Source organism: Falco cherrug, chromosome 1 (assembly GCF_023634085.1).
Source record: "Falco cherrug isolate bFalChe1 chromosome 1, bFalChe1.pri, whole genome shotgun sequence".
In the NCBI taxonomy this organism is placed as follows: domain Eukaryota; kingdom Metazoa; phylum Chordata; class Aves; order Falconiformes; family Falconidae; genus Falco; species Falco cherrug.
This window is the reverse complement of record NC_073697.1, coordinates 30,898,446-30,911,761: the sequence shown is the minus strand read 5'-3', so window position 1 is coordinate 30,911,761 and position 13,316 is coordinate 30,898,446.

Sequence of the window (13,316 nt, the reverse complement as noted above, 5' to 3'; positions counted from 1 at the left end):
TCTTTTTTTAAAAAACAAAATAACCTGTTTTTCTGGGGGACTCAGAAGCAGACTATAAGATTAGAACTTCTCAGTAACTGCATAGTATCATAGCTAGTAATGGGAAAAAAAGTTTAAATGTTCCCCTGGAATTAAGTAATGTATATCAGCAGCAAAAGACTAACTAGCATTTTTCTTTGGGGAATGTCCTGATTCCAAGCAGCTTCACAAAACACCTAAATGCATGGATGCAGTAAAAGCATGATTATTTTCTAGTCATTAGTCATTTACACTCTGTTATGTGTCATGAATAAAATATGACTGTCAAATAAATATCCATCATGCTCCTTAATACTCACTCACTAAAAGTAGTAGGAAGTAATAAGACTGCTCAGTAGCTGAAGGATTAAAAGTTTAAAATGAATGGAGAAGTTTTCGTTTCATAGATGGCTTTGATGAAAATGTTTAAGTTTGCTTTAGATTTCAGGTTCAAATCAACCAAATATCTCCTAGCAAAATCCTGTTGCAGTCAACGGCAGGGTAAAGGTATTGTGATCTGAAAAGCTTAAATGTTTTTAGCCAATGAATTATATTACCTTTCTTTAAAAATTCTGCTCATAATGAAAGCATCTGTATATATGTGTTTATCTATATGCTAATAAACATCTGCATAGTGGTAGTTATGATACTCTGGAAAAGTGCTTCAGGTTGACTTTGAAGAGCAAGCATCTAAGTGGCAGCACAGTTTTGGAGTGAATGTGAGCTTTACAGCAATGCTCTCCACTCAATTCCTCATCCAGATTATTGAAACAAATTACTCACAGATTTACTTAAAAGGTCTCATGCATATAATTTCCAGCTTTTCTACTGCTCTGAAGAGCTCTTTAATAAAGAGATAATATAATAATAATAATAGTGTGTAGTCTTAGTGCTTAAGGCATCTATGATTTGTACTTCTGTTAGCAATCACATCTTTGTTAAGGTCCATTAGATGTTTTTCCCCCATTCAACACATTCGATGTTGAATGTTGCATCATAAAAAAATGCACAGTTAAATTTGTGCCATCCTACAAGCTATTAAGGAAAAGTAATCAGGCACTAACTTGCTTTATTGCATCTTTCTTTTTCTCACAGAGCCCTTAATAATCGTGATATACTAATTTTCCTTATAATCTGTGGTTGGACTTGATGATCTTAAAGGTCTTTTCCAACCTGAATGATTCTGTAATTCCATTTAGCTGTTGCTTTTGTAATCGAGACATATCCTGCTCAGCTAGAGCTGTTGCAGGCAGTCAGCTGTGTGGAAATATAAACTGTTCATGCTTTGGCTGACATGTTTTCAAGCCTATTGATTCATTTTTCTGATCTAATATTACTTTAGATATTCAAGGCTTCTTAGACAAGCAGGAGGGCTACAACTAATTTTAGTGAGAACTGAGTTTCGACTTAATGAGTCAAATTAATCTCTGGGAGTAACTCAACCGAAATTAATCAAGCTGTCAATGAGAAAGTATCTCTCTGGTATATATTTGGTCATCCATATTTGGAAGTCTTGATTTCCAGAATAAAGCCTGCTTTACAGAGGAATATGAAAATCCTTTACCAAAACAAACTAGCTGTCAATAAATTAACATAACGAGGCTTAGTTTTTATTCTTAACTTACTTATGGTCAGATATACTCTGACTTGAAAAGTTTCATCCAATTAATTTTCAGACAAAACTTCACTTTAATGTAAGAACATGTAATTCCACTAAATGTGGTGCAGTGGATCTTCATTTATGCACTGATTATAAAAGCAAAGCCTGTCTTACTTGTTTCCTCTAAACTCTCTTGTAGATATAGACAGTAGGTATTCTTAATTTTACAACCTAATCTTAGAAAGAAATGGTAAAATTAGTTTTGTCCTTTCTATGTGAGGATGCAGGATGTCTGAATCTGCCACACTAAAACAATGTGCAGATTTCAATGTAACTTTTTCAGACCAGTTCACAAAAGAAAAATTGTGAGGGGTACTAAAATCATTCTGAACTTCTAATAGCCCCCTTTTGAGGAAGTGAATTTTAAAAGAAAAGCTCATTCATCAAGGCTGACATAATCCTATAGAAACAACCAATAAACATATAATAGTGCCCTCAGCATTTTTAGTTTCCTAAGGTATGCGTGGAATTCCAGTAGTTATACTTGGGGTTCTATGACTAATGCTGTCCTTAAAAGAAATCTATATACATACATTTTATAGTTTAATAACTCTCTTGATTGCGGGGTGACACTTAGAACTAGAAACATAACACACGTACGCCCTAACTACTAACTCAGTGTTATTGACATTAGTTTTTATTAATAGCAAATGTTTCTTTAGAGATTTTATTTATGGATTCAATTAACTACTACAAAACACAAAAGACATCTCTGTTAATCTCCAGTGTTCCCATCAGTTCTCTGTGGATATACCCTACTGTACTTTATCTATGAGAACTGATGCTGCATGACTGCACTTTCAGGTGTATGATATGCTAAGCTTTATCATATTACAACTGCCTCTTTTAACTTAAATGAGTAAATTTTATTCTTCGCAGAATAAAATCAAAACGGAATCACCATTTTTTTCAGAATTTGATCAAATTCCAAGTGAACAGAGGGTTCCTAAATCACTCAAAACACCACATATCTGATTAGGCCATACTGTACTTCTCTTGCAAAAATCTACTCTGCTGTTAAGATCAAACAATTCAGAACCGAGACCTCAGTAGTGAAGATAAATCTGTAACAAGTGATTGCTGGGCAACGTTCACCAAAACCCGATCTTCCTAAAAGCTGCTAGACAATGTTTATGTTTCATGGCAATCTTCAATAAATACCACTTGATATTTCAACACTATTCAAAGCAAAAATAAGCTAATTAGCTTCACTTCTAAACCTCTAACAAGGAGGATAACAATATGTTCTAGAGGTAATGAGAACTTTTATAAGCATATCTGTTAGTATGCATGCAGTACTTAATTACTAAAAAGCATCAGGAGAGTGCATAAACAATTATACTATTTACAACCCTCTACTTTTTCGTCACTCACACACATGTGCTTCTATATAAATAAGGGAAACAGTCTATTTAGTTTATTTCACTCCATCTGAAGTCTCATAAGTAGTGAGTGTTGAGAAAAATAGCAGGAAAAACATTTGAGTGGTACAGAAATGATTTATCATTCACATGAAGTCATCAAACTACAGCTTTATTACCATTTCTTGGCTTCTTTCATAGTCTGTCTCTACCTCTGCATGTAAATTTAATAAAAGAAATACAGTAAGTAAAGCAAACATCCATGAATTATAGTATAGTTTCACGTGGTGTTTAGGAGCTGTACCAGTTACATTCATCAAAACACAGATCTTGACAGTTCCAGTGAAGTCACCCTGTAAGAGCTGTTCCTTGGAAGCACAGATCTATCGCATGTTTTTATACCATATGGCAAGTCAATATTAAAGCTTTTAAAGTATTCCTCTCCCTATATTCATGCCATTTCAACTCATATTTCAGTAACTTCTTCTTTAGGTTCCTTCTTAGTTCTTCACTCTAGTAGTTTAAATCCTTTTAGCAAGTTCTTTGAAAATTACTGCCTGGTCAGCAGAAACTTTTAAATTTATTTATTTATATTTTTTTATAAATTTACATTTATTATATTTATTTAAGTATTTAAATCTCATTTATTTATTTATTTATTTTTAATCTATTTATAAATATCTTAATTTATTTTAAAATAATTAATTAATAGATATTTAAGTATTCAAACATTATTAAATTATAATATGGAATATAAATGGATTTATAAATAAAATATTAATTATTTATTATTTAAATTTATTTAAATCAAGACTCCCACACCATCACCATTTAGATCTACCTGAAAATATTCCTTTTCATAGGAATTACTTGTTTCAAAAAAAATTTAGTCTTTTTGCAGCTGTAAAAATATGTGTAAAGGCAGACTTCTCTAAAAGTAATCATATATTAAAAAATAATGCGTCCATGGTACTGTTTCACATATTGACACAGATGACTGCAGAGCAGAAAACACATAGTTTTCTATATGCTAACAGATTGAATCAATCTGAGTGTGTTTTACAGGCTATTTAAGTTTTATTTATTTGCTATCTTGCTGGGCTACTTTAACTGCTTTTACAAAAATGTATCTATACTAACCATCATCCTCACACTTTAATGATGGTTCTATAGTAGTAGATTTATTAATAAGGTCAATTGTAGAAAAAACGTGGTTGAAAAAGGGATGGAAAGAATTCCTTTCTACATTAACACATAAGTTTACCATATGTAATACCTCAGCTCATTTTAAGTCCCCCATCCATAAAACTAGTTATTATTATTAATTTGATAATATTTCTCTGTGACTGCAAGAAAAAGAGAGAGACATATATCCTTCAAAACAAATAATTAGGTATAGTTATTTGTCAAATGCTTTTATAACTTGGATAGAAAACTCTAAAACTACTGGTAAAATTAAGTGGGAGAAAAAAACAAAATGAAAAACCTGCTTTTAATATTTCTGTATTTCTAATTAAAATGCTTAGTGGTGTTCAGATTAATTTATTCGCTGATCTTTTTGTGTTGCAGTCTTTGGGCTTTCTAGCAGCTGTAGTGCTGCTTTTTTCTCAAAAGAAAATGACATATCTAGGATGTAGAGGTCTTACAGTCTGTCTTTCCTGTGGTTTTTTTTGAACGGTTTCTCTTTTATACCTCAAGAACAATTTGTTAAAAGACAAAAATAATCCTTTGGTGCAGAGATCACAGCCGAGCTGTTCACTTCCATATATTAATAGTACTAGAAATAAGACTGATGCACTTCCACTTTGCTTACCATCCTTCTCATCATATGAGTCTAGAACTGCTGGTTACAGAGATAGAAACACCTTCAGCCTAAATGTCCTATGGACATTAACTTCAGAAGTAGCATGGGGGATTAAGTCCTTCATGCTGTGGTGGAGATCTTCTTTAGCATTTGTCTAAGCATCAACCATTCTGCAAAATCTGAATAGAATCACTACTGATTTTATTTGGCCTGCTTTTGTAAGGAAAAAAAGCAATAAGGTTTGAATACTACTAGTGACACCCATGCACATGCATGCACAGTACAACTGCAAATTTTCTAAAGGGATACAGATCTTAAATGAGAATTTTTTTGCCTTACTCCTGAGTAGTCCCAGGAAATAAGGAATTAGTAGACATCTAGGACTGAGCTTAAGGATCTGCGACCAGGATCCTTTCTAAGGAAATTAATTAACTATTTGTTAGCTCTCTGCCTAAGACATATTTTAGGCAGCTGTCATTTATTATACTTCCTTCCTAAGCTTATCTTTGAGCGAAGATAAAGTTGCACTAAATTCAACCAAAATCTCTTAAATATTTTAAAATTATGTACAAGACCCTTTAATCACATTTGAGATCTGTAGCACTGAAAGTTATGTACATATGTATATGTGTTTATGCTAAAATACAAAAATATTTTATAAAAAATAAAATTGCTGTGTAATTAATGCTTTGTGTTTTCATATTTTGCCTCATTTCAGTGTTCATCACAAATACCCTCATTATTGATGGCAATACTGTTATCTACCTTGATTTGTTTTTTCTCTCTCTTGAATCAAGTGAAGGACAAAATTCAACAACTGTTAACTCCAAGTGTCCAGTGCTGCATAAAGCTCTAGTCTTCATATGTACCTTATGTCCCTTTTATTCTGCTTTTTGGTGGTTTTGTTTGTGTTGTTTTTCTTTTTGCCAATAACTTTCTTTTCTTAGAATATTACGTGCAATACCACATTTCAGACAGGGAGGGGTACATGAAGACTCTTTTACATGTGATTTTCAGGAATTGATTTATTTTATTATATTGTTCCATTTGCAGTACTCATGCCCTGGAAAAAAAAAAAAAAAAAAAAAAAAAAAAAACCAAACCAAAAAAACCCCCCAAAACAGGCAACACTCAAAATTGAAATAAAGGGAACTTAAATAAGTAATATTGGGCACTCAGATTTTGTAAACTTTTCTAAACATATCCCTTTAAATGTCCAGTTTATCATAAAGGTTCTTGTATGAAATTCACCACCATATTTTTTTCAAATTTGCTAAAACTCTTATACCGAAATCTGTGTATGCATTAGTTTCTCGTCAGCTATTTCATAGCATAGACTAATTTTCCACTGAACTATACATTTCTCAGGCTATGCAAACTTAAAACAAGGACTTTGTAGATGGAACAGAGTGTTTGAGGCAGGGTAGCCAAAAACCTGCAACACTTAAGAAAACTTGTGTTTCCTTTTTGTTAGTTGGTAGAGACATAACTGTTACTTTATTGATCACATTAATTGTGGTATGACGATGGCCATCTTGCTGTTCTATTTCTAAAACCTGAATGTCCTGTACCGGCCCTTTGACTTTAAGTTTTTTTATGGCAAAACCAACTCTCAGAAAAATCTGGATTATTCTTTTCCCTTTCTCAAACATTTCCTCTGCTGTGTTGCCCCACATGATGATGTCATCAATATATTGCGGGTGTTCAGGATCTTCATGCTGTTCTGGTACTATCTGTACCAGTCCATGGGAAATGGTAGTGCTGTGTTTCCACCCCTGGGAAAGTTGACTACAGGTGTATTTGACACCCTACCAAGTGACCTGCACTTAGTAGCCAAAGGTGTCTATCCAGGAAAATTACTGCTCCATTTCCTATTGGGCAATTCCCCAGAGAGAACAGAGGGACTGATCTTAACTTCTGGCCCTAACAAAGGGACTTCTGGTTTGCAATTACAAGAATCAGGTAATGAATGACGTTTGTGATACCCCACGCTGAGTCCTGAAAAAGGATTATTGTGGTTTAACCCGTGGTAGTCAGCTCAGCATCACACAGCTGCTCACTCACTCACACATTCCCGGTGGCATGGGGAAGAGAACTGGAAGAGTAAAAGTGAGAAAACTTAGGAGCTGAGATAAAAGAAGATTTAATAGGTAAAGCAAAAGCTGCATGTGCAAGCAAAGCAAAATAAGGAATTCATTCACTATTTCCCATCAACAGGTAGGTGTTTAGCCATTTCCAGGAAAGCAGGGCTCCATCATGCATAATGGTTACTTGGGAAGACAAGCACCATCACCCGAAATGTCTTACCCTTCCTCCTTCTTCACCTAGATTTTACCACTGAGCATGACATCACATGCTGTGGAATATCCTTTTGGTCAGCTGGGGTCAGGTATCCTGGCTGTGTTCACTCCCAACATCTTTTTGCACCACTAGGCTACTCACTGCTGGGTCAGTGTGAGAAGCAGAGAAGGCCTTGAAGCTGTGCACTGTTCAGCAAGAGCAAAAACCAATGTGTTATCAACACTTTTGGTGTCAAGTACAAAACATAGCCCCATAGAAGCTACTATGAAGAAAATTAACTCTATCCCAGCCAAAATGGATACAGTAGCTAACTACGTTTTTTCCTTTCAATGCACATCAGATTTTGTCATGTAATGTTTTGCTGCCTGGGACTAGTAACTTACCATGGTGTCTTTTTTTCCCTATTATCCCAAACTTCCTTCCTTAATAATGCCATTCTTACACACATTCATCCAGAAAATCTCATTCAGCACCGCTGCAGGATATCCACTACAGTGTACCACACATCTGTGGTAGAAGATGCTGAGAAGAAACATACAAACTTACATTAATTCGTATTAGTAGACTATACTGAACACTTAATATTTATACTATTATTTCTAGTAACTTTATTCCATCAGCATCTAGTGAGAAACAGTTGATGTAATAAATACTTCAATGGAAGAGGCTCTCCTAAAAAATGCTAAGCATTGATATTTGGCTACTTAATAGGAGATACTGAATTTGCAATCCATGTATAATAGATATTTCTCTATTACTAGTAAGCATAACCATAGCTGCAATTTGAGTTCTGTGTTTTTCTCATGTAAAAATACTTTATTTAAAAATATATTGTGGTATTTATTCTCTAACGACAGAAAATTATTACTGTAACAGAGTGGTTAAGACTGTTGATTGCTTCACTGCATTAAAACTAGCTTGTTGGCATTAATCACAAAGTACTATATGAACCATTAGCTGTGAAAGGCTTTAAATAATTGATTTGCAGCATGGGGGATTAACAAGGAATCTCATTAACCAAGAAAGTTTGCTATAGTTTTCATTTCAGTAGAACTTACACCTTGGAAATTGCTTGATAGGGAAAAAAGCTATAGCTGTCTCAACAGAAACTCATTAAAAGACCTTCAACATATTATGTATCTATGATTTTTTTTAATTGAATGTGTCTGACATCGTAACAAACCTAAGATGCACCCTGAATATATATATATATATCTCGTTTGGTCAAAATATTTGGTTGAGGCTTGTATGGTTTCGTTTTGGTTTGGGTTGTTTGGGGGTTTTTTTGGTTGGTTGGTTGGTTTGGGTTGGTTTGGGTTGGGATTTTTTGCCAAAGATTATGTAGGTTTGATAAGTCTTACTGTACATTGACTATAAAGATCAGAATTTTTTTAAACCAGTGGTGAGGTCAAGCGACATGGATTAAATCACTCTGAGGCCCTGGCCTTTTTGCTAGCAAATGAGAGAGGGAAGGGATTGGGGGAACCCAGTGAAGACACTTTCAAAGAAATGTTCCTCCCTTAGAGAACTGTGCCTTTCTCTTTAATAAAAGCTTTCTGAGCATTGCAGGTCAGTTTCCTGAGAAGAATAAATCAATTGCTGAGATGCTGTGTATATTCTAGGGGTTTCTTCTATTTAAGTATATCAGTGACTGGAAAAAGTTAGTTGAGTAGACTTTTCCATATCCCTAGTTGACTCATACCAGGGCCATTCTAGATACTAATTTTCCTGATCCTTGCACAGACCCAGTTTTATCATTAGTTAAATGTATGTGATACAAAAACTATTTAGCAAAGATGCTACTACTGTGTTACAGCATCTTTCTAGGGCAAACTCAAAAAAAAACCCACAACTTTTTTTTAGAAAGACCAATATTTTTGCAATTAATTTATCAAATAGTGCTTTCACTTTTATCAATATCCTCTATCAAAAGGTTACACAAGATGCCATATGTCAATTCATTTTTGTTTGACCTTTTTATTTTCTGATATATGACATTAGATGCCTTTAAAAACAAGTAATTATAAAATAATTTGTTCATAGAAGAAGTGTCTTCCTAACTCCAAGTACTCAATGACTTGTGTATGCACTGAAGCATAAACACTTATATCCATCATAGACTTTTCAGCCATCAAGCATAAAAGAGACTTTTTACAACCCTCTACATCTAAGCTTTTTGGTTACCATGTATTACTCTTGCTAAATTTAGTTGCTTCTGCTCTCCATGTCCATGGCAAACTGCCCTAATATCCTTTCCTTAATGCAACAACCCATAATAGTATTGAATTTTTTTGCAAATATATCAGCTTAAAATGTATAAACTTTTTCATTCAGGAGTTTTTCAAATTCCATATAACCTTAAATATGCAACGCTACTCCACCACCTTTACATTTTACAATGTTCTTTACTTATTCTTTAAACCTTAATTCAGGAACAATCTATTGGCGTCCTTTTAGCTCACTTGATTCTAATTCATTTATTTTAATTTTTTTCACTTAAATAATGGATTTTTACAGGTTTTGTGTGTGAGTTTGTTTTGTATTTGCCCAGGTATATATTGATTTAATGTTGTATTCGACCTCTTTATTTAGATTTATTGTCTCTGTTTCTATAACTTCATCCATTCCCTCTCTTTCAGCTACTGTATTTTTTTCCATCTGTTTCTGGATTATTTTTAATTTTCTGGTATAATTTTCCAGTGTCTTACACTGACATAGATGTTTTTCAGTGTTTCTTTCAGCTCCTTGTTTAAAAAAAATCTCATCACATATAGTGTATTTTGATGCCAGCAGACTACTATAACTTTGATTTGAGATACAGACAACCCTCTAGCTGTTGGCTAAAGCAAAATCACTGTAAATCCTCAATGCATTGTAAATTTTAATCTTTTCCTTATACCACCTTCTAAATCACTCAATAAAATTCTGAAGTTGTTTATACCTACCTTCTTCTGCATAAGAAACCAGAAATATTTTAGAAAAATACTGAGAAATTTTAATTTATATCTTTCCTTTGTTATTCTGTGTAATCCTAAACGTGGCACCAGTGTTTATTATGACATTCTTAGTGTAATTCCATAATAAATGTCTGTTTTGATAAGCACCATATTAAACAGTTTGGACAGAAGTGTTAACTATGAATATTTTATTATTCATGCTATCAGTTCAAGTTTAGTTCCAGCATAACATTTACTGTGTTTTTTATCATTTTATGGGAGGCTGACATGTCCTAAACTGATAGTTTTGATCCATTGCCCTCCTAATATTTCATGAGAGAGATGACTTATAACAACAGCCAGCAATCTGGAAAATAAAATAAAAATAGCATTAAAAAACCCCAAACAGGAATGATCTCACTTCACTGGGCAATCTCTAGTAGAGGTGAGGTTCCTCAGAACAGAAGAGTCAAGGATCTGACACTGCCGCCACAAAATATGTGCTTCTGGTGCTCTTAGTCTGACAGTTTCAGTAAGCAATGATTTCATTCTATTTCTCAAAAAGGACACCACTGAAAATTCAGGTGTTAAATGTAAATGCAAAAGTTAAATAATCCACAAACATGTTATATTACATGGCTATCTTACTCCTTTCCTTATAAACTTCAGCAAAATTTCTCTTCAACAACTTTTCCCAAGTGATTGAACACGATTTTAATATTGTGGCACTACACAACAGATTGTGTACATTTAGAAAGGATAAAAATTTAGAAAAATATGCATATGTCACACTTGTGTTTGTACTATCCAATCCTGTAACAAAGAAAACCAAATAAAATTAATAAAATACACAAACATAACTGTTTTTTGAAATGTTCTGAAGTTTTAAGAAATATTCCTCCCTAGTAAACTAGAAAAAGCCAATAGAAATAAAGCCTTCTAGTTTAATTAAATAATAACATTACATAGTATCAGAGTATATCTATCATATACTAAATCTTACCTAAAGCTTACTGGAATCAGGTCCAAAAATCTATTATCTTCAGTGAAAACAGGGAAGGATCAGAATAGCATTGCATCTTATACCCATATTCAAATTAGGAACAAAAGTATCTAGCTTAAGTTAATTTCATGAACTGGGCTATACACTTACTTCAATAAATAGGATCATAATTTATTTTATTAGTTATTTTTTGTGATTAATACTTTAACATAGCCTTGACATTATAGAATTATTTGCTGACCAATAACATTATTATGCTGTTATGATATTCTGTTGTGACATTGTCCTGGTTTCAGCTGGGATAGGGTTAATTTGTTTCTCAGTAGCTGGTGCAGTGCTGTGTTTTGGATTTGGTGTGAGAATAATGTTGATAGCACACTGATGTTTTTTTTTTTTATTTCTGGGTAGTGTTTAGATTAAGTCAAGGACTGTTCATTTTCTCGGGCCTTGCTAGTGAGAGGGCTGGAGGGGCTCAAGAAACTGGCAGGGGACACAGCCAGGATACCTGACCCCAGCTGACCAAAAGGATATTCCACAGCATGTGATGTCATGCTCAGTGGTAAAATCTAGGTGAAGAAGGAGGAAGGGTGAGACATTTCGGGTGATGGTGCTTGTCTTCCCAAGCAACCATTATGCATGATGGAGCCCTGCTTTCCTGGAAATGGCTAAACACCTACCTGTTGATGGGAAATAGTGAATGAATTCCTTATTTTGCTTTGCTTGCACATGCAGCTTTTGCTTTACCTATTTAATTGTCCTTATCTCAGCCCTCAAGTTCTACATTCCTTTCCAATTCTCTTCCCCATCCCTCTGAGGGTGGAGTGAGTAAGCAAGCAGCTACATGGTACTTAGTTACCAGCTGGGGTCAAACCATGACAGACATAATGGTATGATGTTACCATTTTTATTTTGTGATTATGAATATTTTCTATCCCCTTCTTTACAACACATCTATAAAAAAGAAAGGGAAATTGGAAAGGACATACAGAACATCCTTGGCAGGAAGAAATTAAGGTCTGGAAAGGGAATGTATGAATGAAGGGACATAGAGGAAAGGCATCCAGATAGAGGTGAAAGCTATAGCAAAAAAGTGTTGGAGAGCATTTGTAAATACAATGTACTTGTCTGACAGAAATGTGCTATTTTTCTTATTTATTTTGGATTATTTTTTTCCATTTTAATTTCTGTGTTATTCTATCACTGGGAAAGTTATTGATTTTGCATTTTGTGAAGTGACTTTGAAACTTTATACCTCTCCCCTTTCATTTCTCTTTTTCTTAATATCTTAGCTGCCTCAGACACTGAATATGCAACCAATAAACAAAATTCCATTTACTTTGTCTTGGGGTAAGGAAGAAATTATATTGATGTTGATTCTGCTCATAATCATGAGCAGAAAATCAAGCAAAGGGGGCAGGAGGCCTGCATGGATGAGCAAGGAGCTTGTGGCAAAATTCAAACAAATGAAGTTTACAGGATATGGAAAAAGGGACAGGTCACCTGGGATGAAGATAGGGATGGGGTCAGAACATGCAGGGAAGTGACAAGGAAGGCTAAGGTTTCTTTGGAAGTGAGGGAGGTCAAGGACAACAAGAAGGGCTTCTTCAAGTACATCAAAAGGAAAAGAATGACTAGGGGAAGCGTGGGCCCACTGAATGAGCTGGATGCCCTGGTGACAAAGGACTCAGAGAAGGTGCAATTACTGAATACCTTCTCTGCTTCCATCTTCACTGCTAAGGCCATCCCTCAGGTATCCCAGACCCTGGAGGCAAGAGAGAAAGTCTGGAGAAAGGAAGATTTTTCCCCTGTTTGAGGAGGATCATGTTAGAGATCACTTTAGCAAACTTGACACCCACAAACCCAGAGGTCCTAACAGGATGCAAACCTGAGTGCTAAGGGAGCTGGCAGATGTTATCTCCATCATCTTTGAAAGGTCATGGAGAACAGAAGAGGTACCTGAGGACTGGAGGAAAGCGAATGTCACTCCAGTCTTCAAAAAGGACATGAAGGAGGACCCAGGCAACTACAGGCTGGTCAGCCTCATCCCCATCCCTGGAAAGGTGATGGAAACAGCTCATCCTGAAGGTCATCTGGAAGCATGTGGAGGAAAAGAAAGTTATCAGGAACAGTCAACATGGATTCACCAAACGGAAATCATGCCTGACCAACCTAATAGCTTTCTATGATGAAATGACTGGCTGGGTAGATGAGGGGAGAGCAGTGGATGTTGTCT